The following is a 27157-nucleotide window of genomic DNA, read 5'->3' as shown; positions in this document are numbered from 1 at the left end:
AAGGACATGACATCATCTGCATTTGGCAACAAGTTATACAGCTGATTACAGCTGGTTCTCTCATGCGCAAGCAAGCAACAATGCTTTCAAAGCCAGGCAAATCAGACAAAACATTCTAAGAACGTTCTGGCTATTTTAAAGAAGAAAAGAGAAATCAATTGAGTCTTTGGAAAGCTATCAAAAACGTGTCCAACAACTCTATTTTCTCCCTTGATCACCAAGACACTCCTCACCTATAAATACAAGGGCCCTTGAAGGTTATAAGCAAGAGTTTTGCAAGCTAATATCTCTCTAAGTGAAAATCATCACTTCAAACAAAGCTCTTTACAAACAACGCAAATTCCAAGCTCTCTCACTATATCTCTTGGATCTTCTCTTTCGAATTTGCTATTGTAAAACTCAAACAAAGAATTGAGTATTCATTTGATCCAACCAAATCTCATTATACAAAGTGTGTTGTATTTCTCAAAGTCTATTGGGCTTAATAGTTTTGAGATAGAAAATTCCAACCTTTCTTTTGCTAGTGTGCAAAGAATTGTAGAAGCCTGCTGAGGTTGATAATACAGGTGTAACAGACTGATCTGGTGTGATCAAGATCTTATAGTGCTAGTCAGAAGTTTCTGTTAGCAAGACAACTATAGTGGATAATCTCACACGAGGTGTAGGGATTGGAAGTAGCCGGGTTTGGTGAACCTGGATAACTCTCCTGTGTTATTCTTCTCTCTCTCTCTCTCTCTCTCTCTCTCTCTCTCTCTCTCTCTCTCTCTCTCTCCTCTCTCTGTATTTAAAGTTACACAACACACACACTTTATCACACTTACATTAATCTTCAGAACATTCTGGTCCAAGATAAAACAATTGCTTAAGTATTTGACTAAAGTTTAAAATCAGCATATAATATTGTTTTATCATTCTGTCATCATTCTCCAGAACATTTTGGTCCTTGTTAAAATAATTTTATATTTTAACTTAACATCATTTTTCTCATTCTGCTTATAATCATTCTTCAGAACATTCTGTTTTGATTAACAAATTGTTATATACTCTAATCTTGTTAAACTAACGTACACCAAGAACATTCTTGAGTATATAAATCTAAACTTAACTTTCAGGAATAATTTTTAAAAGGGTCACAATTCAAACCCCCACTTTCTTGTGACGTTTATTGCTACTTCAAGAGGCATATTGGGGTTCAGAAGGTGACCCTCGATAGAAAGATGTAGTAGACATGACACATCATCCAGTTTCATTGTCATCTTCCAAATTGAAAGATGGAAGCTAGACGTTTCATCGTGTTCATGCAAGTTTCAGATGGAAGCTAGACGTTTCCTTGTACAAGTGATCAAGGGCAGTAAATCCCCATAAGTAATCAATGACCATTTCAAGGTCACGAAAGTACCTGATGTATGTCATATCGGCATAGTTGGTGATGGTGTTAATGAAGACCGTGGCACCCACGAAATATAGAAGATATATGCAGACAACCTGATCCCGATTTAGTTGTTCAACATCACCATCCACCTCAGCCCTAGCTGCTGCCGCAAGAAGTAGTTAAAATCATTTACGAGCCAACTGAAACTTGCATGAACACCCTTCGTGACTTTCACCTGGAACTCAATCTCACCCATATCAGACCCCAACAATTCAACCATCAAATCAACTGCCTTAACCCGGTTAAGAGGCATATTGGGGTTCAGGAGGCGACCCTCGATAGAAAGATGTAGCAGACATGACACATCATCCAGTTTCATTGTCAACTTCCAAATCGAAAGATGGAAGCTAGACGTTTCATTGTGTCATCTCTCAACAAATGAAAACAACGGATTATGGTCAATAATAAGATAGCTGACATGGGTTAGTAGTTAAAGATCTGAAAGTAACCCACCAAAATTTGGGTTCAACCTCTTTATGGGGAAATATAATTAATTAATTAATTATAAGCAATTAGAATGTAGAAAAGTTAATGTAATTATTTTTAGAAACGAAAATATAATAAAAAATAAAAAATTCACAATTATAGCACAAAGTAATAGGACAAAAAAGTTACAACATTAACTATTACATTTTCTAAAATAAACATCATACTATTACCTAAAAACACCAAAATAGTAAGTGACACCAAACCAAGAATAAAAATTAGAACCTAAGTTATAAAAAAAGCACTCTTAAACATTTGAGTGGTTGAATGCTTCATTGATATAAGTCATATAAAAAAGCTTTATATTTGGTTTTCATCCATAAGCATACCAATAATTTGACCAAATCCAAATGAAGAATGAGTCAAACATTCATGTTGACCAAATACCATACTAATTGCCATGCTTCCATATTGTCCATATGCATGCCAAACAAATCACATGAAAACATTCCTTCATTTTCTTTCCATGAGAAACCATACTTGTGAACCAGACCACATGATCAAAACAATTATTTGTCATTGCACATCTAATTCTCAACCACGATAAAACATACATCCAAAATTTTACAGGGACCAGACAATTAAAGAATAAATGTTTAGATATTTTATTTAAATTACATCCAACCACACATGATGCCGATGCTAAGTTTTGCATTCCTTTTCGAATTAAATTATCTTTAGTTGGAATACGGTTATCGAATAATCCTTAAGCCAACAATGATATCTTTGATGGAACCAACTTATTCTAAGTGACTTTATACAAAAATAATCAACAACTTCTTCGAAATTCGATATCAAGTCATAAGCTTCTTTAACTAGAAACATATTGTCGGAATTATTATCCCAAATTCAAGTGTCCCTCATACTATCCTGCAAAGAAATGTTAGTTAATAAAACCTTATACTCCTCTTCGAACCTCTCTTCCCACACAAACAAATTTCTTTCCTAACTCCAACAACCTCTTTCAACACTATTATACACCATCTCTTTCACAATCACGTTTTTCTCCACTGTTAAATTAAACGATCTACTAAAGTATCATTCAAACCTCTCCAGCCGGCCATGGGTTGCACCAAAATAACATGTTACTTCAATTATCTACTTTTTAGTAACATTATCCACGAACCATCTCCCTCCACTCTCCTCATCATCTCTACCAATATAAAAAATAGGGTTAATAGTGTTTTACCCCTGTAATATAGGTCATTTTCGGGTGTACCTCCTGTAAAATATTTTTTTTTTATTTATCCCCTGTAAAATTTTTTTTTTCAGAATACCCCCCTAATAGGTCATACAAAAACGAATTTTTATTTTTTTTTACAAAAATTTTGGTTTTTGTATGGCCTATTAGGGGGTATTCTGGAAAAAAAACTTTTACAGAGGGGTAAATAAAAAAAATATTTTACAAGGAGTAAAACTGGAAATGACCTATATTATAGTGGGGTAAAACACCATTAACCCTAAAAAAATATCCAACCGCCAAATCGATTTTTACTCCCCCAACCACTTTATTACTATTATAAGAAAAAACTTCGCCAAAACACCCCTCCTTAATCTCCAACATCATTCTTTAAAAGATATAAATTAATAGCTTTCAAGTTCCTCACATCTAAACCTATATTATTTTGAAATAAACACATTTTGTCCAAATAAATCTAATAAATTTTGTGGCATAAAAAAAAAAAATCTAATAAATTTTGCAAGTCTTTTCATCCTCACTCCACGAAAAGGTTAATTAGCAGGTACCAATTGATTTGGTCCATTTATATTTTAGTTCGTATAGATTGAACCATTTAGGTAAATTGTGTGTTATGCAATTTAAATTTGCGCACTCAAAGATTAGCCCGTTAATTTTTATTACTTTTTTTATATTTTTTTAGGAAAAAAATTACTTTTTTTTATATATTAACTACATATTGTGTCGGGGAAAATACCATCCGATACAATTGTATCGCTTATAATTTAGCCAAAGAAAAGCACGAACCTTTTCGTAAAAGAAATATATAAACCTACACCTTTTTTTTTGTAGTGAGCCCTACACCTATTATCACTGGTGTTTTTTTACTTGTTATCAACAAAAGCATTTATTGTTTGGCTTAAAAAAGCAATTCTTTTAAGAGGATATAAGTATGATTTTTTGTTTACTAAAAAATGGAGGGTATAAATTATTTTAAAATACTTTCTTGTTCGGTGTTCTTGGTAGTATACTTACATGGTACTAGTTTGAATTTGCCTTTTGTAATCAGACTGCTCAGTGCTCATGCTGGTAGTAGTCATGTTAAAATGCGTGCCTATGATCAAATATATCGACTTGTTCGACATATACCCCACCCACGTGTTGCCATTTGACAGTGTCAATACACACGTGTATTACTTGAGAAATACGTGGGTCGACTTTGCATTAAAATTGACACATTGTAGCATGCTAATTAACCTTCTTACATGGTTTTATTAGATGTTCGATGTAACAAAAAATGTAGCATATCATATCAGAAGCTTCCAACTTCTATAGTACGCCCAACGTTTTGGTTTTAATTACACACTGCCCACTCACCTAGTTAGACTTTCGCAATGTAACAAGTCAGGTTTCAAATTTAGCTGAGAGAACTATTTGTATTATATGTCTCGAATATGATTAACTTTGCTACAGAAAATCTATGAAAAATAAAAAATAATTTTTTTAGATTTATTTTAACTATGTGAATGTGATAATATCAATTACTCAATTAGCGTATGGAGTAAAATGTAATGATTTGATTGAGTGTTTTTATGATGCGAATGAACATATTTATTCGGAGTAAACATATTGTACAAAAGATCCACAAATGTATCATTAGTCAATATATCGACTTCAAAGAAGACTCAAAAGTCTTCATTTAAAGAAAAGACTCCATAGGCGTAATGTTTGGTTTTAAAAAACAAAACAATAAAACAAAGAAAAAAGCGACAATTGATTTAAGTGGGAATTGAATATCATGTAAAACAAAGAAAAAAGCAACAATTGATTTATGTGGGAATTGAATATCATGTCAACGAATATGAGTTCTATTTGTGACCGGGTCAAGGTCTAATCATTGTCAGAATTTGATTTCTCCTTAGACTTTGTTTGGATAAAAAATAGTGAATAGTCAATATACTAACTTATAGTGGATAGCTTTTTTTTTTTAAAGAACTTATAATAGATAGCTGACAAGTTGATTTTATAATTCTCTCAAAAAAAAAGTTGATTTTATAATTAATATCATATAAGTTAGTTGATTGAATTTATATTGTTTCATAAAATTAATGATAAAACATTTGGACGGTTTGGTCCGAATGCAATGATCACTTCTCATATTCTGTTACGAATGTGGATCCTTACTGGTTGTAACTTGTAAGTGTCATAAAAAAATTTGCAGCAGGTTCCTTGAAAATTTAGAAATTAAATTTGCAGCTAGTTCCTTGAAAATGAAAACTTAGGAATATATGAGGAAATGTTTTAAATATTTTGTTGTTTTTCATATATCTAGAGAATGTAATACTACCTCCGTCCCTAATTATAAGACCCTTTTGAAATCAATATCACCAAGTCAACCTAAGTGGATTTGTCACAATAATAGTTATGATATATTTCTTTTTGAAGGAATAATACTTATGATATTGGTATGCTGGTTTGGGTTAGTGGTGCCAACATGATTTAGACAACTTTTCTTTTGTGGCGTTGCTTGCTTCTTTGATTAAAAAAAATGCAAAAACGTACAAGTACTCTCCTTTATATGGCGTTGCTTGCTTCTTTGATTAATAAAATGCAAAAACGTATAAGTACTCTCCTTTATATATTGACAATCTCGTAAAATAAAAAACAGTTTAATTATATAATAAGATAAGGTAAAGTGAAAATCAATGATCAAATTATATATTAAATTTGATAATGTGTCTCTTGAGAAATTAATTTTTATAGTTACGCGCAGATGCTTCTATTGTAATTATGTAGTATATATGAGGAGTATACATACATAATTTCCTATATAATAAAACTTTTTTAGTTAGGAATAGTAATAAAAATAATTATTTCATATATTTTGCTATTGAAAATCAAATTTTGGAGATTCATAATAATATTTTTTAAATGAATCATAAAGTTTTTTCTTTAGTTATAAAAATTAGTTATTTGAATTGTGATTCTCAATACAAGAGACAAAGTACGTAGAAATCATGGTTGAGTCTAACATAATCACACAAAATTGACCGATGAGAAGATGATTTCCCCCACTTATAATCGTTTGTTCAGGCTATCTCTTATCCAAGTTAGCGACTCTATTAACACACCCTCTCAAATCCAACACTATTGGGTATGGTGCGTGGATATAAATGGTGGGTGACCTGATACCGGAAACCTGATAGTAAATGACCCATCATATTTTAAAGGAGGTAATGTACCGTCTTAAAAATTATGATTAAGCCTAACACAACCATACAAAACCGACTTGTGAGGTAAAAATTGAATGTGTCCATAAAATTCTATAAACATTTTGAAAGATTTCAATCCAAAACAATAATATATATCTTACTTCCATTGTATCAATTATCATTCAATGATCAATTTCATATATGCTACCTAGTACTGTCATAATATTAGCCAATTTCATTCTTTTAACTAATTGAGGAAAGATTTGCAAATTGATACAACAAAATGGACAAATTTTCCATCCAGTTCACAAAAAATTATATTTTAAATCTCAAAAATACCCATTGTTTTAAAACATTAAAATTAACAATTTAAACTCTTTTTTTTGTCAAGTTGTCAGATGGTTAGATTCAGACATTTTAAGTTTGAAAACGTGAAGAATTCGAGTTTCGAACCCCACCCCCAGCAACTGATGTTATTGGTAGTTATCAACTTATCTACACTTATGAAACAATTTTCTCTTTTTTATTTGTAGATGGTCAACAATCTATTAGTTAACTTTTTAGTTGTCATTATATAATTATATAATGATGTAGATAATTGATATTTAACAACTTAACTTTTTTTAATCATAAATTTAGCAACTTAATTTGACAGCAATATTTAGACAGATATGTATAATATTTGATCAAAAAAGATACGTATGAATATGGCTGCAGAATCGTTTCCCTTAGCAGCCGTAAAAGGCTAGAAACAAACGTTCTCCTTTCTTCAAACAAGGGCGAGCAAATTGGAATCATTCTTAGTTTCCTAGCTAACTTTTACAATTAGGTAAGACATCATCAATTTTCTCTTTTTTTTTTGTAAGGCCAAAATTCACTTTTAGTCTCTATTTTGTCTGAATTCAAATTTAGTCTCGTCATTTCTTAAATCGTGTATTTGGCCCCCATGTGTCAAAACTTTTAAGGTTTCCCTTAAAAAAAAACTTTTAGGCTTTGTTTGGGAGTTTAAAGGGGAAGGAAAGGAAAGGCTTTGATGGGTGCAAAATATGTGGAAAAATAGAGAAATCTTTCAATTTTTTTAAAAGTGTAGTTTTTTAGAGAATGATAAATTAATGCATATGATTACTTGATTTTTAATTTTAAAAATGTTATAACAACATAGATTAAATTTGAATAATTCTTATTAACCCTCCAAAACCCTCCAAAACCCTCCTCCAATACAATTTTTTAGTTCCTCCAAATGATGATGGTTTTGTATTATGAAGAAAAGTTAACCCCCCAAATATCACGTGACTTAAGTCACGTAGCGTGACTTAAGTTACGCTAGTACAAAATATCACGTGACTTAAGTCACGTAGCGTGTCTTTAGTCACGTTGCTGAGCCCATGCCAAGGATCTGTAGCGTGACTTAACTCACGCTAGTATTAACACTAGCGCAACTTAACTCACGCTAGTATTAACACTAGCGTGACTTAACTCACGCTGCTGCTGGTGCAATGCTCGCAGCAGATCAGAATGGCAGTGGCACCATAACAGAATGGCAGTGGCACTAGCTACTGTCTTGTTCCTTCATTCCCTGTTTACAGTACATGCATTCATTGATTCAACCAAAACTCATAATATAGAGAACATGCATTCATTCAATAATAATTTAGAAATGCAATTTTAACGAAAATTAACGCAAATGTCATAAAGAGGCGCAACCGCGCAAATGTAAATATGATACAACCAGCTGCTAGACCTAAATGTGAATACCAAAAAGTCGAGAAAATACTACAAATATACAAAAAGTCATAAAATGTAGTCCTAAAATAAGACACTACTGGTCCTCCTGTGGACTCCTAGACCTCCTCCCGGAACCGGCTGCTGCTCAAACACGCTATAGTCGGTACGGAGGCCCTCCAAAATGCCAAAGAAGAGTGGATTAGAAACCACCTCTGGAATCCCCATCGCATGCTCCACTCTCTCTCTCATGCTGCCGATGACCTGCAATGGATCGGGAGGATGTCTGGCCCACTCCTGGTCAACAAGAATATCCTGGTAGACAGGTCTCGGCATGACAATATCAGGCTCTGGAGCAGGGTTGATGATGAGAGGATGGGACACATGGTAGAACCACCTGACGTACTTATCTGAATGCTTCCAAGGCTCGTCGTCTGGGACCTGGGCACCCCTCTGCTGGTGGGGAACGACATGCATAGCAAACTCCAAGAAGGCAGCATCCACATCTGTGTTATACCCTAATTTTGGACCTAAAAATACTTATTCAATTCTCCTTTTCTTGCATTATAAGTCATTTGATTTGTCTCTGATCAATTACATTTTTTCTCTGCATTTTATTTCAATGTTATTTGCAAAATTCACATAGAAGGGTATTTTAGTCATTTCATGTGTTAAAATTTCTTTCAATCTTTTAAAATTTTGTTTGAGTCCTTTCAAATAGTTTGAATAAGTCTTCATTTCAATTCTATGTCAAAGTCCATTTCAAAATTACATTTGAAGTCATCTTGAGTGAGTTTTGCCCCTAGGGGCATTTTAGTCTTTTCAAGTGTCAAGACCCTGTTCAAATCTTAAAATTGTCTCTGAGTCTTTCAAGTTGGTTTAAATAAAGTCTTGTTTCAATTCCTTGTTAAAAATCCATTTTAATTCGCATCTGAGTCATTTTTAGTCGTTTTAGCCCCAGGGGCATTTTGGTCATTTCACACGAAATTTTGGCAGAGAGAGGTTACTTTAAAGTACCTCATTTAGGCCATTGGTTCGTTTTAGTCCGTTTTGTCAAATTTTAGACGTTTCACTTTACGTTTAGTCAAATTATCATTTTTTATTTTCAATTTTATTTTTAGTTTTTTTTAAGTCCAAAGTGTCCAAAATTTCATTCAAGTCCCTTTTAATTTTCTTTTTAAGCCTTTAATTTCGCATTTTTTGCATAATAGTCCTTCTTATTTCAATTTTCTTTTTTAAGTTTTTTGATTGCAATTAAGTCCTCTTTTCCTTTTTTCAGTTTTGTCCCTTTAGTTTTCTTAGTTTGCAGAACAGTCCTTTAGGTTTTCCAAAATTGCAAAAAGGCCCAAGTCCAAATCCAGTCATTTTTCTTCGAACTTTAGTCCAAGTCCAGGTGGCAGTTTCCTATTCGTCCAGTGGCACACATGGCACCTATAAAACCCTGCCAACTCAAGTCAAAGTGAGATTTTTCCCAATTATTCAAGGACACATCATCATCAGAGAAACTCTAACAGAATTTCTCTCTCCAATCACCACCGTAACAGAATTCAATCACCACCGTAACAGAATCCAAAACCGCCACAACAGAATCAAAACCACCGCACAAATTCTCAATTTCATACCAGTTCCACCACATTCATCATCAAACATACAGAATCAATATGAACTTTTGGAAAATCAAAACGGAGGCGTAAAATTCAACGAAGTTCTTTTGAGTTTGGTTCGTTCTCAGAGATTTTCTACGAAAATCATCATCACTGAACGGTTTTCCTTCGCTTTCTTGCAATTCAAGTCCAAAGGACGATCACAAGAAAATTGGAGGAAGAGAAGAAGAGAGATTGAAGAAGAATCAAACCAGTTCGAAGAAGAAGAAGATTGAATACCGATTTATTTTCGGTTTCAAAGCTTACCAGAGGGATCAAAAGCTCGCAAGGATCCACTTGTTCAAATCCCCAAGTAATTCAGGTAAAAACACAAAGAAACTTTCTCATAATCATCATCGAAACTTTGTGTTGAAAGATGAACGGTGAATCCAATTGAAGCTTGAAAAGATTCGAACAAGTCGAAAATTGAAACCCTAAAAAACACAAAATCATGAAGATTCACCGTTTACCTTTCAATTCAGAAAGTAATTTCATCATTAACGAATCAAATTAGGGTTTCAGTTCCAAGAAAGCCTCAAAATCCAAAACGTTTCGAACTTGCGAAGAATTAGGATAGAATCTGTTCGAATCAGTATGGTGTGAAACGTTTCAATTCAATTTTCCACAAAAAAACATCAAGTTTAAAGGGATTCAAACAATTTCCTTCGAAAAATCTGGATCGAAACGTTTTAAACGGTGTTCTTCAAGAAGACACCAAGTTTAAAACATTTCGAGTGGTTTTCTTCAAAAGTATCCAAATCGAAGCATTTCAAAACGAAAAGTATCCAGATCGAACCATTTCAAATGATTTTCGTCAAAAAGTAGCAAGAATCGAAACGTTTCATACTGATTCCTTGGAAAGATGCTTAGATCGAAACGTTTCAAACGATTTCCTTCAAAAAGCAACAACATCGAAGCATTTCGAATGGATTCTCTTCGAAAAAGTACCAAGATTCGTAAACGTTTTGGCCAGGCTATGTAGGTGTGTGGTTTTGTTCATTATACGTGTTTGGATCCATGAGTGATAGGAAGAAGATGAACGGCGCCGTTAGGGTTAGGATGAGAGAATGAGAGAACGAAGAGAAGAAGGAGAGATAGGGTTTAGAAATGAATTGAACCGGTTGTGCTTGCTTTTATACGGATGTGAACCGGTCTGGTTCATAGAAACCGGTTTGGTTCATTTCTAGACTTTATGTCAACCGTTGATCTTGCATTCAGATTAGATGTGTGGTCCTGATTCGTTCTTGCTGTGTGTCTATCTGAGCTTATCATGCGCCCTGCATTCCTGACCTTTGAATTTAGGGTTTCCTAGGAGTTGGATCAATCCAACGCCTCTGAGGCTGTTGGAGGGTCCAAGATCCATCAGGAACCCTGGGCCTGGGTCCTCTTTACTGGTTTTTTCGTTTTTGGCTTATTTCCTACTAGTTGCACCACTGGACTTTGCTTCCTGCACCTCTTGTGCATCAAAACCTTTTACAAAAAATTCCAAAATATATTTTCATGATTTCTTGATGATTTTTAGGTGTTTTTCTAACATTTTTGCATAATAAATCTTGATAAAAAATATATAGCTTTTTTCTTGTTTTTGTTAGAATTAGTAATCTTCTTGCACTTTTAGTCCAAAAAACCCCTTTAAAAAATCCCAAAAATTCATATAGGGTTCTTGATAGTTTGGTAGCATTTTGTGATAATTTTTACATATTAAAATTGGTTAAAAACTAAGGTGCTAATTTTCCTACTATTTTGTGGTATTTTGTGCTAAAAAATAAATGAAAATTCACTTGATTTTAATTCCAATTGCTTGATGAATGTTGGTGACCTATACTATTTGATTCCATAGGGTTTAGCTACTGTTTGTGTTTGATATTAGTGCATGAGTAGGAATCTTGGTTAGTTACTTAGCTTACAAGTTAGTTGAATAGTTAAATAATGCAAATATGCTTAAGGTTTGTTTTAAAATGCCAAGTAAACCATGTTGCCTTAAATCCCATTCCAAGACTTGATTCTAAACCTTTAAAATGTATTGGAATGTGAGAATTATGGGTCACTTGGTTCTTGCATTTTATGAACAAATTTTAGCCATATTTGCACTCATTTTGCCTTTATTTTCTATCCCTTATGTTCTAGTGTTTCCCTTGCTTTATTTCCTTTGATATTGCCTTATGCTACTAACCTTTTCATTTCATGTTTCATATTCATCATAAGCATTCCCACTTCATCTTCCTCTTCATCTAATTTCGTGCACTTTAGGTTTCAATTTCATGCCAAGTTTAAAATGTAAATACTTAGGAGTTTTGTAATATTTTACTTTCATGTCATTTTAATTTCTTGGCAAAGAGGCCATAGAATGTATCTAGGATATGATGTAAAGGACAATGGACTCTAATAATGTACACCGACACAAGCACCGACACATGCACACACACCACTTTAGATAAGTAGCTAGAATATGCATGTTTAGATGTATGTTTAGGATTGTATGTTTAGATGAATGCCTAGGACTTATACTTAGAAAAAACTCATTTTCCCAAAAAACTTGAACAAACTTCACTCAAACATTTTTCATAATAAACCTTGGGGTCAAAACCCCATTGAATTTTCCTTTTATCTTCTTAATCAAATTTCAATGAAAATAATCAAACTTTGACTTCTTTTGCAAATCACTAATCAAACCTCACAATTTCCTAATCTCATGCCCTTGAGGCCTCTTTCTATTCTTCAAAATCCCATTTTCAAACTTAAAATCAACCAACAAAAACAAAAACATTTTTGAAAGAGAACTACGGTGGATTTGATCCCTTAATCGGGTACGTAGGCAAGGAACAAAATTCCTTCAATTCAACTAAAATAAAAATTCAAACACACTCTTCTCCCTCCAATTCTTCACCTAGAACTCTTAGGTTTAAATAAACACTTTCAAAATAGCATTTAAAAAATAAAGCGCGCGCGTAGAAATTAAAGACGGTTCCTATAGGATACTATAGTCGTTATGGGTGCCTAACACCTTCCCGTAGCGAAAACAACTCCCGGACCTCGATTCTCAAGGGTTTTGCTTACTTTTTCCCTTCCCAAGAAAAAATCACCGGTTTAAAAGGTTCGAACGTAATCAATGTTTGACACCCGAAAACCAAGATAAAACAGCTGGCGACTTCACTGGGGAGATTCGAGAGTTACGCCTAGTCTTTATTTCCACGCTTGCGCTTGTATTTTTACTTGCTTCTTTACTTGCTTTCCTATGTGAATAAATGTTTAATTTCTTGCAAACGTGTGGGGTGAGAATATCAAAAGTCCTGCACCCGGGCTGAGTGAACTTAGGATTTAGGAGGGATATAATCGACAATTCATTCCGGGGGTTGCCTCGTGTTTTGGATTATGCGATCAATCCCACATAGCTGAGGCATTTTGGGGGTGATGTTGTCGGCGCGTGTTGTCGCGTTTAGGCACTTTACTTCTAATTGTTCTATGACGCTATGAACCGTAGATAACCAAACCCATCCTTGGCCATTTTCTAGGATGTAGTGCGGAGGCTAAACCGAGTGTTGTCTCGAGTTTTAGTCGTCACGCGATACTACACTCAAGTTAGACCTTCCACGTATGATCATGGAGCGAGTGTTGTCTCGTGACACCGTGAGATATGTCGGAGAGGTTGCAACTTGGGAGCCTTTTTAGAACCCGGTTACTATTTCCTAAAGCCCTAGTTTCACCGGACGCCGTGTCCACCCGTGACTCCTCGACTTTGAACTTCAAACCCACCATGTTTTCTCCGAACTTGAACATAATCATGCATTCATGCATACATGCATACATGCATAAACTTTTTCCATGCATTGTTATCGAAGGGCTTAGACAAGTTGAAATTGTAAACATTGTAGGGATGAAGATGACTAAGTCCTACAAGTTCAAGGAAGTGGATTTGGCTAGTTTGAGAGATTTGGCACTCAAGATTGAGGATCCGACAGGTTTCCGACACCGTTATGGGGCTTTACTTTCTATTCTTCATACTAATGTGGATGAGAAGCTGGTGCACACTCTAGTGCAATTCTATGATCCGAAGAATCGGTGCTTTACTTTCCCAGACTTTCAGTTGATGCCTACTCTAGAGGCCTACTCTCACTTGATGGATCTATCTATTGCTAAGGGGGTACCCTTTGCGGGACTTGAGCATCCTCCTACTTCTCTGGTTATTGCTAAGGATCTCCATCTTACGACCTCCGATGTCTCCAAGAATCTTGTCACTAAGGCTCGCATCCGAGGGTTCACTTCAGAGTATCTTCTTGGGAAAGCTCACCTCAACACCACTTGTTAGGACACTCTTGAGGCTATTCTTGCACTTCTCATCTATGGGCTTATTCTCTTTCCGAATCTTGATGACTTCGTGGACATGAATGCTATTATGATCTTCCACTCCAAGAATCCGGTTCCTACTTTGCTAGCTGACACATATTATGCTATTCACGATCGTTCCGGCAAGGGTCGTGGATACATTCATTGTTGTGTGCCCCTCCTCTATAGGTGGTTTATTTCGCACCTTCCGAAGTCTTTTCACGACAATCCGGAGAATTGGTCTATTTCACAGAGGATCATGGCTCTCACTCCTAATGAGGTGGTTTGGCTCACTCCCGCTTCTAGGGTTAAGGAAATTATCTTTGGTGGTGGAAAGTTTCTTAATGTACCTCTTCTTGGTACCCGGGGTGGAATCAACTATAACCCGGAGCTTGCTTTGCGACAATTTGGTTTCCCAATGAGAGATAAGCCCATCAATCTTGCTACGGCTCCTTACTTCTTTCACTACTCTAATGCTCCCACCGGCATAAGAGAGGATTTCATGGAAGCTTGGACTAAGCTTCGGAAGAAAGAGGTGAAGCATATGGGTGTAAGGTCCGGTATTGCTCATGAGGCTTATACACAGTGGGTGATAAACCAAGCTGAGGAGATTGGTATGCCTTACCCTTCTATGAGATATGTGTCTGCATCTATTCCTACCATGCCTTTGCCTCTACTCCCACCTACCCAGGAGATGTATCAGGAGCATCTAGCTATGGAGAGTCGGGAAAAGCATCGGTGGAGAGCTAGATACTATGAGGCTGAGAACTTGATCATGACTTTGGATGGAAAGGGTGAGCAGCAAACCCATGAGGTCTTGACACTGAAGAAAGAGTTAGCTAAGGCTAAGAGGGAGGTTGAAGAGAAAGATAGGTTGCTTATGAGAGACTCCAAGAGGGCTAGGGGTGCCCATGACTTCTATGCACGGTACTGCGACTATGAGTCTGAGTCTGAGGACGACGCTTCCACTTCCTATGCTTGAGGATTTCCATTTCTTGTTGTTATTTACATTTATGTCAGATTTGTCTTGTAAAACTATATGTTGATTGTTTGTTTCCCGTTTATGTTAGTTGTTGTTTAGTAATGTTTACAAGTTTTTAATCTGTCTAAACCCTTTCGATAACATAAAACAGAGTCTTTTGCATATGCATTAACACATTTCATGCATCATATGCATTCATTGGTCACAAAAAACTTCTCTCGTGCTCATTGCCTCCTGGTTTTGTCCGCCGCAGTCTGAAAAGTGGCTCGTGTTCGCAAAGTCTACCAACCAGATATAATTCATCAGACAAGATTTCACAAGAGAAGAATTATGGCTAACTTTGAAGAAGAAAATGCTCAGCTCCGTGCCGAACTGGCTGCTATGAAAGAAGATCTGGCTAAGGCTCACGACGCTATGTCCACCATGATGGCTGCACAGGAACAACCAGCCACTTCTATTCCAGTTACTGCTGAGGTGATTCCCTCTATCCCACTGTCTACTGTGGCTACTGATGCTCGTTTTGTCATGCCCAACGGCCGTCCTTATGGACTCCCACCTTTCTATTCTCCTAATACTGCTGCTGGTGTCTCTGGTTTTGCTGGTCAAGGACAGGTTCCTGTGTCCACTGCTATGCCTCAGGTGACTACTGTTGTTACCGACCCTATTATACACACTGTGCAACAGGTAATTGATGTCGATACTCCGCGCGGACAAGATTCCGCAATGGAAGCTATGAAGAGACAGTTAAGGGAGTTGGCTGGAGAACTCCGTGAGGTCAAGGCTAGCCGGGGAAGCAATGGTGCTCCTACTAAAGCTCGTGATCTATGCTTGGTATCCCTGTCATACCCCAATTTTTGACCTAAGGATCGTACATTCATACACCAACACGCGCCCTTTGACCCTGATTAAGTCTTTGACTTTTCGGTAAAAATTTCGGCAGAGAGGTATTTTAAAATACCTCATATTTTGTCCGAGTCGGGCCCTCTTCTCTTTTTTTTTTTTTTTTTTAACTTTAATTTCCATCTTTTATTTTTTTCATTTATTATTGTTCATTATTTTTAATTTAATTTTAGGTTATTTGTTTTTTATTTATTATTGTTCATTATTTCTTCACTTCTTTATTTCACCCTTTTTAATTTAATTTTAGATTATTTGTATTTACATGTTTTTAGTTATTATTAGATAAGTCCAAATAGTGTCCATAAGGTCCAAAAACAGTCCCAATACAGAGGCACAGCCTGTCACGCGCCACCCTCATCCATCCAGCAACAACATCTCGTTTTCCTTCTCCTCAAGCCACTGGTTTTTCTGCATCTCTAACAAACCCCAAGTCACCAATCTCACACTATAAATAACAACACGCACTAGCAGCCAAAGGGAGGCCAAAAATTCATAAAACGCACAACAATTTCTCAAACCAATTTTTCACGTGTCTGATACAAGAAACCAACACATAGCATCACGTTTCAAACCCTCTCACAAACCAACATCAAAACAGTTTTCACAAATCACAATCAATCACATAGGCGTAACTTGCAAGATACTAAACTCAATCACAACAGTTCCATCTCCAACAAATATCAATACCCATAACCGATCAATCACCAAACCACCACATATCCATTAAACCAAAGCCGTTCCGAAAGCCGACACCGACACGAACCTGCACACAACCAACCCCCGGACCCTCAATTTAAATAATTTTTTTTTTCAAAGTCGTGAAATAAAAGTGAGTCAATAAGCTAATCAAATAGCCTTGATCTCCGAAAAATGACGCGACAGAAATGGTCACTTCACTGGGGACCCCCTAAGAGGGTTGAGCCTAACTTGGTCTTATTTAATTTTTGTGCTATAACTTGCTTAAAAAAAAATCAAAATTAAAGATGGAAATACTTGTATATATGTTCTCCCTTCTTCTTTCTCTTCTTTCTTCTTTTCTTAAACGTGAGTGGTGAGATAAGTCCTAACCCGGACTTGAGAGAAATATAAGATAGGACGGGGTATAATCATAGTGTCATACCAAGAGCATTCTTGGACCATGTGCACATGTGATAACCCTACTCGGTGGAGGCCTCGCGGAAGGTAGTATTCTTGTTGTCATGAGCATTCATGTCGACGTTATTACTTTCAATGTGAGTGTCCGTCGAAGCCGTGGACCTTAGTAACCCTTAACCCATCTTGGCCTTTTTAGGACGTAGTGAGGTGGCTAAACCAAGAGCATTCTTGACTTTAGTTGTCACGCGATACTACACTCAAACTAGACTTCCTTGTGGATTATATTGGACTAGGAGCATTCCTATACACCGATATATTCATAAGGGTAGTTGCAATTTGGGAACTTGGTAGAACCCTTGTTACAATTACAAATGAAACCATAGTCCTTACCAAATGGCGTTGTGACCCTTGACTCCAACATGTGGACTTAACCTCACCATATTTTCACCATTTGTGTTAGCATAATCATGCATACATGCATTCATTCACGAAAACTTTTTCTCATTAAAAAATATCGAAGGACTTAAACAAGTTTTTGTTGTAAACATTGTAGATATGACTACTAGGAGTATTAAGAAGTATAGCTTCCAAAGCCAAGATCTGGAGAGCTTGAGGAGTTTAGGAGATGTCATCACTAATCCAGCAGGTTTTCAGGCTCATCATGGGAAGTTGCTCAAGATTCTCAACACAAAGTTCGACGAAGGGATCCTCAAGACTTTGGTCCAATTCTATGATCCTCTCCTCCATTGCTTCACCTTCCCGGACTACCAGCTTGTCCCCACCCTTGAAGAATATTCCTATCTGGTCGGTCTACCCATACTCGATATAGTACCTTTCAGTGGTCTCGAGGGGCCCCCTAAGGCATCAGATATTGCAAAAGCCCTTCACCTCAAGATATCCGACATAACTGATAACCTCACTACCAAAGGGAGAGAGAAAATCCAGGGGTTAACTTCCAAATTCCTAATCAGTAAAGCCAACATTCTTGCTGCATCAAAGAATACCCTTGCTTTCGAGACCATCCTGGCCTTGCTCATCTATGGCCTTGTGCTTTTCCCCAATGTTAATGGTTTTGTCGATGCTAATGCCATCCAAATTTTCCTCACTAAAAACCCTGTCCCTACTCTCCTTGCTGATACTTACCACTCCATCCACCATAGAACCGATAAGCAGGGCGGAACCATCCTTTGTTGTGCACCTTTACTCTATAGGTGGTACATCTCACACCTACCTCAATTCTACCTCTCCAAAGACAAAGCTATATACTCAGAGAAAATCATGTCCCTTGCTCCAGCCGATGTAGTTTGGTACAACCCAGCTTACGACACCGGCACTATCACTGACTCATGTGGAGACTTCGGTAATGTGCCTCTCCTCGGTATTCATGGAGGAATCAGCTACAACCCTATCCTAGCTAGGCGCCAGTTCGGGTATCCCATGAAAGAAAAGCCTTGCAACATTGCACTAGAGGGCACATTCTATCTCAACCTCACCGATAGCAAGGGTATGAGAGACCAGTTCATGAAAGCTTGGCGTACCATCCGCAGAAAAAAACAGCAATCAATTGGGGGATAAGTCAGACCTCACTTATGAAACCTATACCCAATGGGTTATCGATAGAGCTGCTGAATATATGATGCCTTACCCTATACCGAGGTACTTGTCCTCAACCACTCCAACAATACCTTTACCCCTACCCCTTAGTACCCAAGAAAAGTACCAAGAGAAAATGGCTGACTTAAACCGTGTGTGTACCACTTGGAAAAGGAAGTACGAGGAAGCTATGTCTGAAGTAGGGGATAAAGATGTGGAAATACTGCAGCTCAAGCATGAGCTCCTCAACAAAGAGCGACAATTGGTCGAGAAAAATGCTCAGATCCAAGCCCAAAGTGCGACGCTTGCGCAATTTATCAGCATAAAGGAGTGCATGGATTTCTTCGCGGGGGCGCACCCAGATTTTGAGGAGTAGTCTACTACAAGAGCCCAAGAGTCTCCCAGATGTTTCACCACTTTATGTTATTTTCTAGCTTTTGTGATGTACTTTGGAGTCTATCCCTTGGCTCAGTTTTGATTGTAGTTCTTTAATTAGTCAATGAATTTTTCAATTATGATGTTTACAAATTTGCTTTTATAAGTCCTTCGATAAAAAAAAAAAGTGTCTATTTTTGCATAAGCATCATGCATCATTTTGCATATCATAGTCTCGTTTCCGAGTCTCACAAGACTTCTTTTCCATAAAAGGGTCAACTCGTTTCACAAAGTGGTCCGTCTGTTCTCTTCCGAAGTCGACTCGCACCTACAACACTCGTGCAAACAAAAGAGAGAAGTGTGGACAAGAGATCACAACGCTCCAGGGCGAGTCAAAGAAGCCACAGTTCCAGCAGGGGCGCGAACGCCAACATCAACAACAGCCTCGACAACAGGCTCCAAAGATGCAGTTTGACCCAATCCCAATGACGTATACGGAACTGCTTCCCATCTTGCTCATGAAGAACCTTGTCAAAACTAGAAAGCCTCCTCGAGTGCTTAGCGAGTTGCCGGTTGGGTATCAACCTGACCTCTCATGTGCCTTTCATCAAGGAGCACCCGGCCATGACATTGAGCACTGTCTCTCTTTGAAGATTGAAGTCCAGAAGCTGATTGAAGCCAATATATTACTCTTCGAAGATTGAATTCGTACTTGCAAGCCACATTTGGGTCGTCTTTGATGTTCCTTCTACTACTTATATGGTCAAATAATGCGTTGGTTTGTTGTTTGCTGCTTTTCAAAAAAATCCTTTTGTCCCGCCCGAGACGAAAGTGAGCTTGTGTAGGGCTTTTTTGCTTCATGTATTTTCCATCATTAATAAAAAGGTCGTTTTGATCCCGACTTTGTTTTATTTTGTGTTTTTTTCTGGAAAAATGGTAATACAAAAAACCAAAAAAATGTAATCATTCTCAAATATCTGCATAATCATAACTTATACTTGTCAAAATCAATAATCAAATCATGCATTAATAAACCCGTTGAACACATTAACCATGTACCCTCTTTCAACTTTGAGTTCCCTGTGTCCGAAGCTGAGGAATGGAAGAATGAAAAGACTCTCGACAAGATCTCTCACATACTGGGGCATCTTAGCCGTCAAAGCTGCAAACAAAAGATTGTCCAGAAGATGGCATTCATTGGAAAAGACTGGCCCAGGGTGCTACCATTCGCTTTGCTCAGATATCGTACTTCAGTACACATTTCAACAGGGGCAACCCTCCTCCTTCCCCAATATGCAACATGGAGGTCGTGCTTCGAAGTCCCGTCAATAGGAGTTCTGCTAAAGTCCAAGCTTGATCGAATTTAAACACATGACGACCTTGTGCAAACATATCAAAAGAGGTTTGAAACAAACTTCTAACAAAAAGGTTCGTCCCCATGAATTTCAAGAAGGAGACTTCATGCCTAAAAGGTAATACTTTCCAACCAGACTCCAGGGGCAAGTGGATGCTTAACTATGAAGGCCCATATACAATGACTTTTGCAACTACGGATGGTGACAAACACACACGTCCCATGAATGCCGGTGCAGTCAAGAAATACTCTGTCAAAAAAATAAAAGCTCGATAAGTCGCAAATCATAAAAAGCGGCTTAGGCAAAAATGAGCGTCTCGGTGGACTGAAAACCCGAAAGGGCGGTCCAGGCAAAAATTAGAGACATGAACAAAAAATGATGATTATCCTGATAGGTTGAAACCCGAAAAGGGTGATCTATGCAAAAGTTAAGGATCATGACAAGTAACTGCATCCAGTCAAGCACCATCCATTTGGGGGCATCCAGCTATCAAAAGACCTCTGATTCGAAGGATCTGCAGATCAAAGACTCGGAACTGGGGCATTCAAAGTTGTCAGGGAGTATAACGATTATTGTGTTCAATGTACCCTTCCCATATATTTACCATTTTCCAAATTTTTCAAAGATCCGTGGAGCCAAGCCATTGGTAAGCTACCACTCAATTCATCAAATTTGAGCCTGTGCCCATTTATTTGGAACTCTCTTTTGTTGTATTTGCAAAATTTCTTCTATTTTTGATGGCAATACTTGAAGCGAAAATTTTCAAAAATACAAAAACTTTTTTTAATCTTTTGAAAAGTATGAACAACAAACACACCCTCTTTGAACTTGTGAGTGGGTGAAGCGTACATCATTGTCTGCCTCGAGAACGGTTACATTCCGGAAGAGAAACATGGCTAAGCACTATGGAGAGGACCTCTGCTTCGAACAAGATGCTGTCACAGTCCAAAAATACAAAAAAGGAAATACAAAAATAAAAGCTCGCTAAGTTGAAAACCTGAAAAGGCGACTTAGGCAATAGAGGGCGTCCCGGTGGACTGAAAACCCGAAAGGGCGGTCCAGGCAAAAATTAGGGGCACAAAAAAGGAATATACTCCCGGTGGACTGAAAACCCGAAAGGGCGGTCCAGGCAAAAGGTAGGGATTTTCAAAAAAACAAAAACAGAAAAAACATGACTGTTGAAGCATGCTGATGGAAGTGCACACCGCGCAGGTTTACAAATGGCGACTTCGTCCAGACTTTTGGTACAAGAATAGGATTTTTCCTTAGGAGACATCAGTTGCCACCTTGTGCCAGGCTTCACCCCATCAATGGCTCAATTTGTTCATAATAATATCATCTCCAAGGAAGTTTGCCGAGTGTTTGTACTGTGTTGTCAGTCCGCCTCCCATCCTACTTGTCTTGTCTCGTTTCATCGAGTTACTCGTCGTCATATACAGTTTATACGGACGTACAAGTTACATTCATACATTCATACAATCATACAACATACATTAATACTTTCATGTATTCATACATTCATACATTAATACTTTCCCATATTCATACATTCATATATACACAACATATCCACCTCATCGTTCATACATGGTCGCATTTATCACTCAGAAGTTATTCTCTCCTTTCAGTCCGGTCCTCACTTATCGTCGTGCCAAGCGGCAAGTTCTGTAAATAAACAGTTGGCAAATTATCTTTTATTTCAAAAGTGTCATCCCCAGCGTTAGCTGTTCCAGTGATGTCACTAATCTATTTCAATTTCAATTTCAATTTCAATTTCAAATTCAAATTCAATTTCAATTTCAAGTTCAAAAGTGTCATCCCCAGCGTTAACTGTTCCAGTGATGTCACTAATCAATTTCAATTTCAATTTCAATTTCAATAGTGTCATCCCCAGCGTTAGCTGTTCCAGTGATGTCACTAATCAATTTCAATAGTGTCATCCCAACATTAGCTGTTCCAGTGATGTCACTAATCAATTTCAATTTCAATTTCAATTTCAATATTCAATTTCAATTTCAATTTCAATTTCAATTTCGATTTCAATTCCAATTTCAAAAGTGTCATCCCCAGCGTTAGCTGTTCCAGTGATGTCACTAATCAATTTCAATTTCAATTTCAATTTCAATTTCAATTTCAATTTCAATAGTGTCATCCCAGCATTAGCTGTTCCAGTGATGTCACTAATCAATTTCAATTTCAATTTCAATTTCAATTTCAATTTCAATTTCAATTTCAATTTCAATTTCAATTCCAGTGATGTCACTAATCAATTTCAATTTCAATTTCAATTTCAATTCCAGTGATGTCACTAATCAATTTCAATTTCAATCTCAATTTCAATTTCGATTTCAATTTCAATTTCAATTTCAATTTCAATAGTGTCATCCCCAGCGTTAGCTGTTCCAGTGATGTCACTAATCAATTTCAATTTCAATTTCAATTTCAATTCAAGTTCAAAAGTGTCATCCCCAGCGTTAGCTGTTCCAGTGATGTCACTAATCAATTTCAATTTCAAATTTCCATTTCAATTTCAATAGTGTCATCCCTTAGCTTAGCTGTTCTAGTGATGTCACTAATCAATTTCAATTTCAATGGTGTCGTCCCCAATTTATCTGTTCTAGAGACGTCGCCAATCAAATCAATTTTAATGGTGTCGTTCCTAGTTTATCTGTTCCAGAGACGTCGCTAATCAATTTCAAGTGGCTAGTATCCGACAAAAAGATAACTTGAGTCAAATTAATCAATTTCAAGTGGTTGGTTTCCGACAAAAGGACAACTTGAACCCTTTTGAAAGTGTCGTCCCCATCTTAGCTGTTCAAGTGATGTCACTAATCAATTTCAATTTCAAGGGGGTCGTCCCCAGCGTTAGCTGTTCCAGTGATGTCGCTAATCAATTTCAAATTCAAAAAGTGTCATCCACAGCGTAGCTGTTCAAGAGGTGTCGCTAAAAAAAAAAAATTTGTCTTCAGTAAACTATCGTCCCAAATCAATACGATAGTAGACAATCTTTCCCCAGTGAAACTACATTCCCCCTAGCGGAGTCAGGTCCCTTTTCTTTAATGAACTTGGGTATCCCGTTTGTTGTTTTCCAGTCCCAGTCAAGTCATATTCGTCGTTCTACATTCATAAGCATTTCACGAGCATTCATAGCATCTTAGGTCTAAAATTGGTGTACTTTGTATTTATGTCTCTTCGCTCCGATCGAATCAAAGATTCCATCTTCAAATCTCCGGACGAAGAAACTTAAATAGGGGCATCTGTCATACCCCAATTTTTGACCTAAGGATCGTACATTCATACACCAACACGCGCCCTTTGACCCTGATTAAGTCTTTGACTTTTCGGTAAAAATTTCGGCAGAGAGGTATTTTAAAATACCTCATATTTTGTCCGAGTCGGGCCCTCTTCTTTTTTTTTTTTTAACTTTAATTTCCATCTTTTATTTTTTTCATTTATTATTGTTCATTATTTTTAATTTAATTTTAGGTTATTCGTTTTTTATTTATTATTGTTCATTATTTCTTCACTTCTTTATTTCACCCTTTTTAATTTAATTTTAGATTATTTGTATTTACATGTTTTTAGTTATTATTAGATAAGTCCAAATAGTGTCCATAAGGTCCAAAAACAGTCCCAATACAGAGGCACAGCCTGTCACGCGCCACCCTCATCCATCCAGCAACAACATCTCGTTTTCCTTCTCCTCAAGCCACTGGTTTTTCTGCATCTCTAACAAACCCCAAGTCACCAATCTCACACTATAAATAACAACACGCACTAGCAGCCAAAGGGAGGCCAAAAATTCATAAAACGCACAACAATTTCTCAAACCAATTTTTCACGTGTCTGATACAAGAAACCAACACATAGCATCACGTTTCAAACCCTCTCACAAACCAACATCAAAACAGTTTTCACAAATCACAATCAATCACATAGGCGTAACTTGCAAGATACTAAACTCAATCACAACAGTTCCATCTCCAACAAATATCAATACCCATAACCGATCAATCACCAAAGCACCACATATCCATTAAACCAAAGCCGTTCCGAAAGCCGACACCGATTCGAACCTGCACACAACCAACCCCCGGACCCCCAATTTAAATAATTTTTTTTTTCAAAGTCGTGAAATAAAAGTGAGTCAATAAGCTAATCAAATAGCCTTGATCTTCGAAAAATGACGCGACAATCCCGATTTGAGGTTCCTAAGAAATTCAAGGAACCGGAATTTGACAAATACAATGGAACTTCTTGTCCACACAACCATGTTATCCGGTATGTCCGAAAGATGGCTAACTATGCAGACAATGATGCACTGATGATCCACTGCTTCCAGAGTAGTTTGACAGATGATGCAGCCGATTGGTATACTAGTTTGAGCAAAGACAACATCCACACTTTTGAGGAACTTGCTGCTGCTTTTGAAGGGCAATATGAGTTCAACACCCGTCTGAGGCCAAACCGGGACTCTCTTAAAGCCCTATCTCAGAAATCAGATGAAACCTTCCGTGAATATGCTCAGAGGTGGAGAGGGGCAGCTGCCCGTGTTTCCCCTCGACTTGACGAAGAAGAGTTAACACAGACATTCCTGAAGACTCTGAAGAAGGAATATAAGGAGAGAATGATAGTCTCTGCCCCAAACAACTTCTCCGATATGGTTACAATGGGAACTCGCCTAGAGGAGGCCGTCCGAGATGGTATTATTGTCCTTGAGAAGGGTGAATCTTCATCCAGTGCACCGAAGAAATACGGTAATGGTCATCATAAGAGGAAAGAATCTGACGTAGGGATGGTATCTGGTAACCCGTCTGCAGCAGCCATGCAACTACCTCTGCCTTATCACTACATGCAATACTCTCAGCATCCTTTCTTCCCGCCATTCTACCAGCAATATCCTCTGCCACCGGGTCAACCACCCGTGCCCGTCAATGCCATCGCCCAGCAAGTACAACAGCAGCCTCCTGCTCAACAGCAACGGCAGCAACAACAGGGTCCCCGACCCAAACCTTCTTTTCCACCAATACCAATGCGGTATAGTGAGCTGCTCCCAACTCTACTGGCTAAGGGACATTGCGTCACCAGACCCGGCAAGCCTCCGCCTAATCCATTACCTCCCAGGTTCCGACATGACCTAACATGTGAATTCCATCAAGGCGCTCAAGGCCATGATGTCGAAGGTTGCTTTGCTCTGAAATATATTGTGAAAGACCTGATAGAAAAGGGACGGTTGACTTTTGAGAACAGTGTTCCTCATGTCCTTGACAACCCGCTTCCAAACCATGCTGCTGTTAACATGATTGAGGCCTTTGAAAGGGTTCCCGTTCCTCAAGAGGATCCCATGTTGGATGTCCGTAATATCGTTACTCCCTTGGTGCCATTACATGTCAAACTTTGCCAAGCTTCTTTGTTCAAACATGATCATGCTTCCTGTTTAGGATGTCTGCAGAATCCTATGGGCTGTTGTGTGGTACAAGGTGATATCCAGAGCCTGATGGATGACAAGCACTTGATTGCCAGTGATGTATGTGTGATTGTGCCAGTGTTCCATGACTCTCCTGTTGAAAGTACGTCTCAGACAAGAAATGTTGAGCCTTTGGTGATCAGGCTACCTGGTCCGGTATCTTATACCTCTACCAAAGCAATTCCCTACAAGTACAATGCAACCATGATTGAGAACAGAGTGGAGATGCCTCTGGTATCCCCAGCTACAGTTGACAATGTTGCCGGTGAAGTTACAACTCTGAGAACTGGAAAGGTCCGTCCACCCTTGTTTCAAAAGAAGGTGGCGACACCCATTGCCACAATAACTCCACCAGTTGCTCCTCCTGTTGACAAGAACGCCGGTCCAGCAGGCCAATCTATTGAGGAGTCCAATCTGGACGAAATCCTGAGGCTTATCAAGAAAAGTGACTATAAGATTGTTGATCAGCTGCTACAAACCCCATCAAAGATATCCATTTTGTCTCTGCTCATGAGCTCGGAAGCTCACAGGAAGGTGTTGATGAAGATACTAGAGCAGGCCTATGTTGATCATGAGGTCTCTGCGGAGCAATTCAATGGAATAGTGGGTAATATCACTGCCTGCAACAACTTGGGATTCGGTGATGATGAACTCCCCGAAGCAGGGAAACACCACAACTTGGCTCTACATATCTCAGTACATTGTGGGTCTGACATGATATCCAATGTGTTAGTAGACACTGGATCGTCTCTGAATGTAATGCCCGAATCCACACTAAGGCAGTTAAGTCATCATGGAATTTCTCTGAGGGGCAGCAGCTATCTGGTTAAAGCTTTTGATGGATCCCGCAAAGATGTTCTCGGGGAAGTGGACTTGCCAATTACCATTGGTCCTGAGACCTTTCAGATTACCTTCCAAGTCATGGACATCAATGCTTCCTACAGTTGTCTCCTCGGAAGACCGTGGATTCACGACGCTGGAGCAGTCACTTCTACCTTGCATCAGAAGCTTAAGTTCATGAGGAATGGTAAGATTGTCACTGTGCATGGTGAGGAAGCATATCTAGTTAGCCAAATATCATCTTTCTCTTGTGTTGAAGCAGGGTCCGCTGAAGGGACGCCGTTTCAAGGGTTGACTGTTGAGGGTGCAGAACCCCGGAGGGCTGGTACCAGCATGGCTTCACTGAAGGATGCCCAGAAGGCTGTTCGGGAAGGACAAGCTGCTGGCTGGGGCAAAGTGATTCAGATTCTGGAAAACAAGCGTAAAGAGGGCCTTGGGTTCTCCCCAACCTCTGCTGTTTCAAAGGGAACCTTCTACAGTGCTGGGTTCATCAATGCTATTACTGAAGATGCTGCTGAAAGAAGTTATGTGCCAACATTCGTTATACCAGGAGGC

The 27157-nt window shown here is 38.0% G+C and overlaps 1 pseudogene; it reads left to right on the top strand.

The window, feature by feature from the left end:
- Positions 1–17437: 17437 nt before the first annotated feature.
- LOC146930358 (uncharacterized) lies at positions 17438–19093 on the top strand (annotated as a pseudogene).
- Positions 19094–27157: the final 8064 nt, after the last annotated feature.

This window comes from Medicago sativa, chromosome 4 (genome assembly GCF_051527215.1).
Source record: "Medicago sativa cultivar Bolivia chromosome 4, Bolivia_mono, whole genome shotgun sequence".
Classification (NCBI taxonomy): Eukaryota; Viridiplantae; Streptophyta; class Magnoliopsida; order Fabales; family Fabaceae; genus Medicago; species Medicago sativa.
This window is presented reverse-complemented; position numbering and strand designations above follow the sequence as displayed.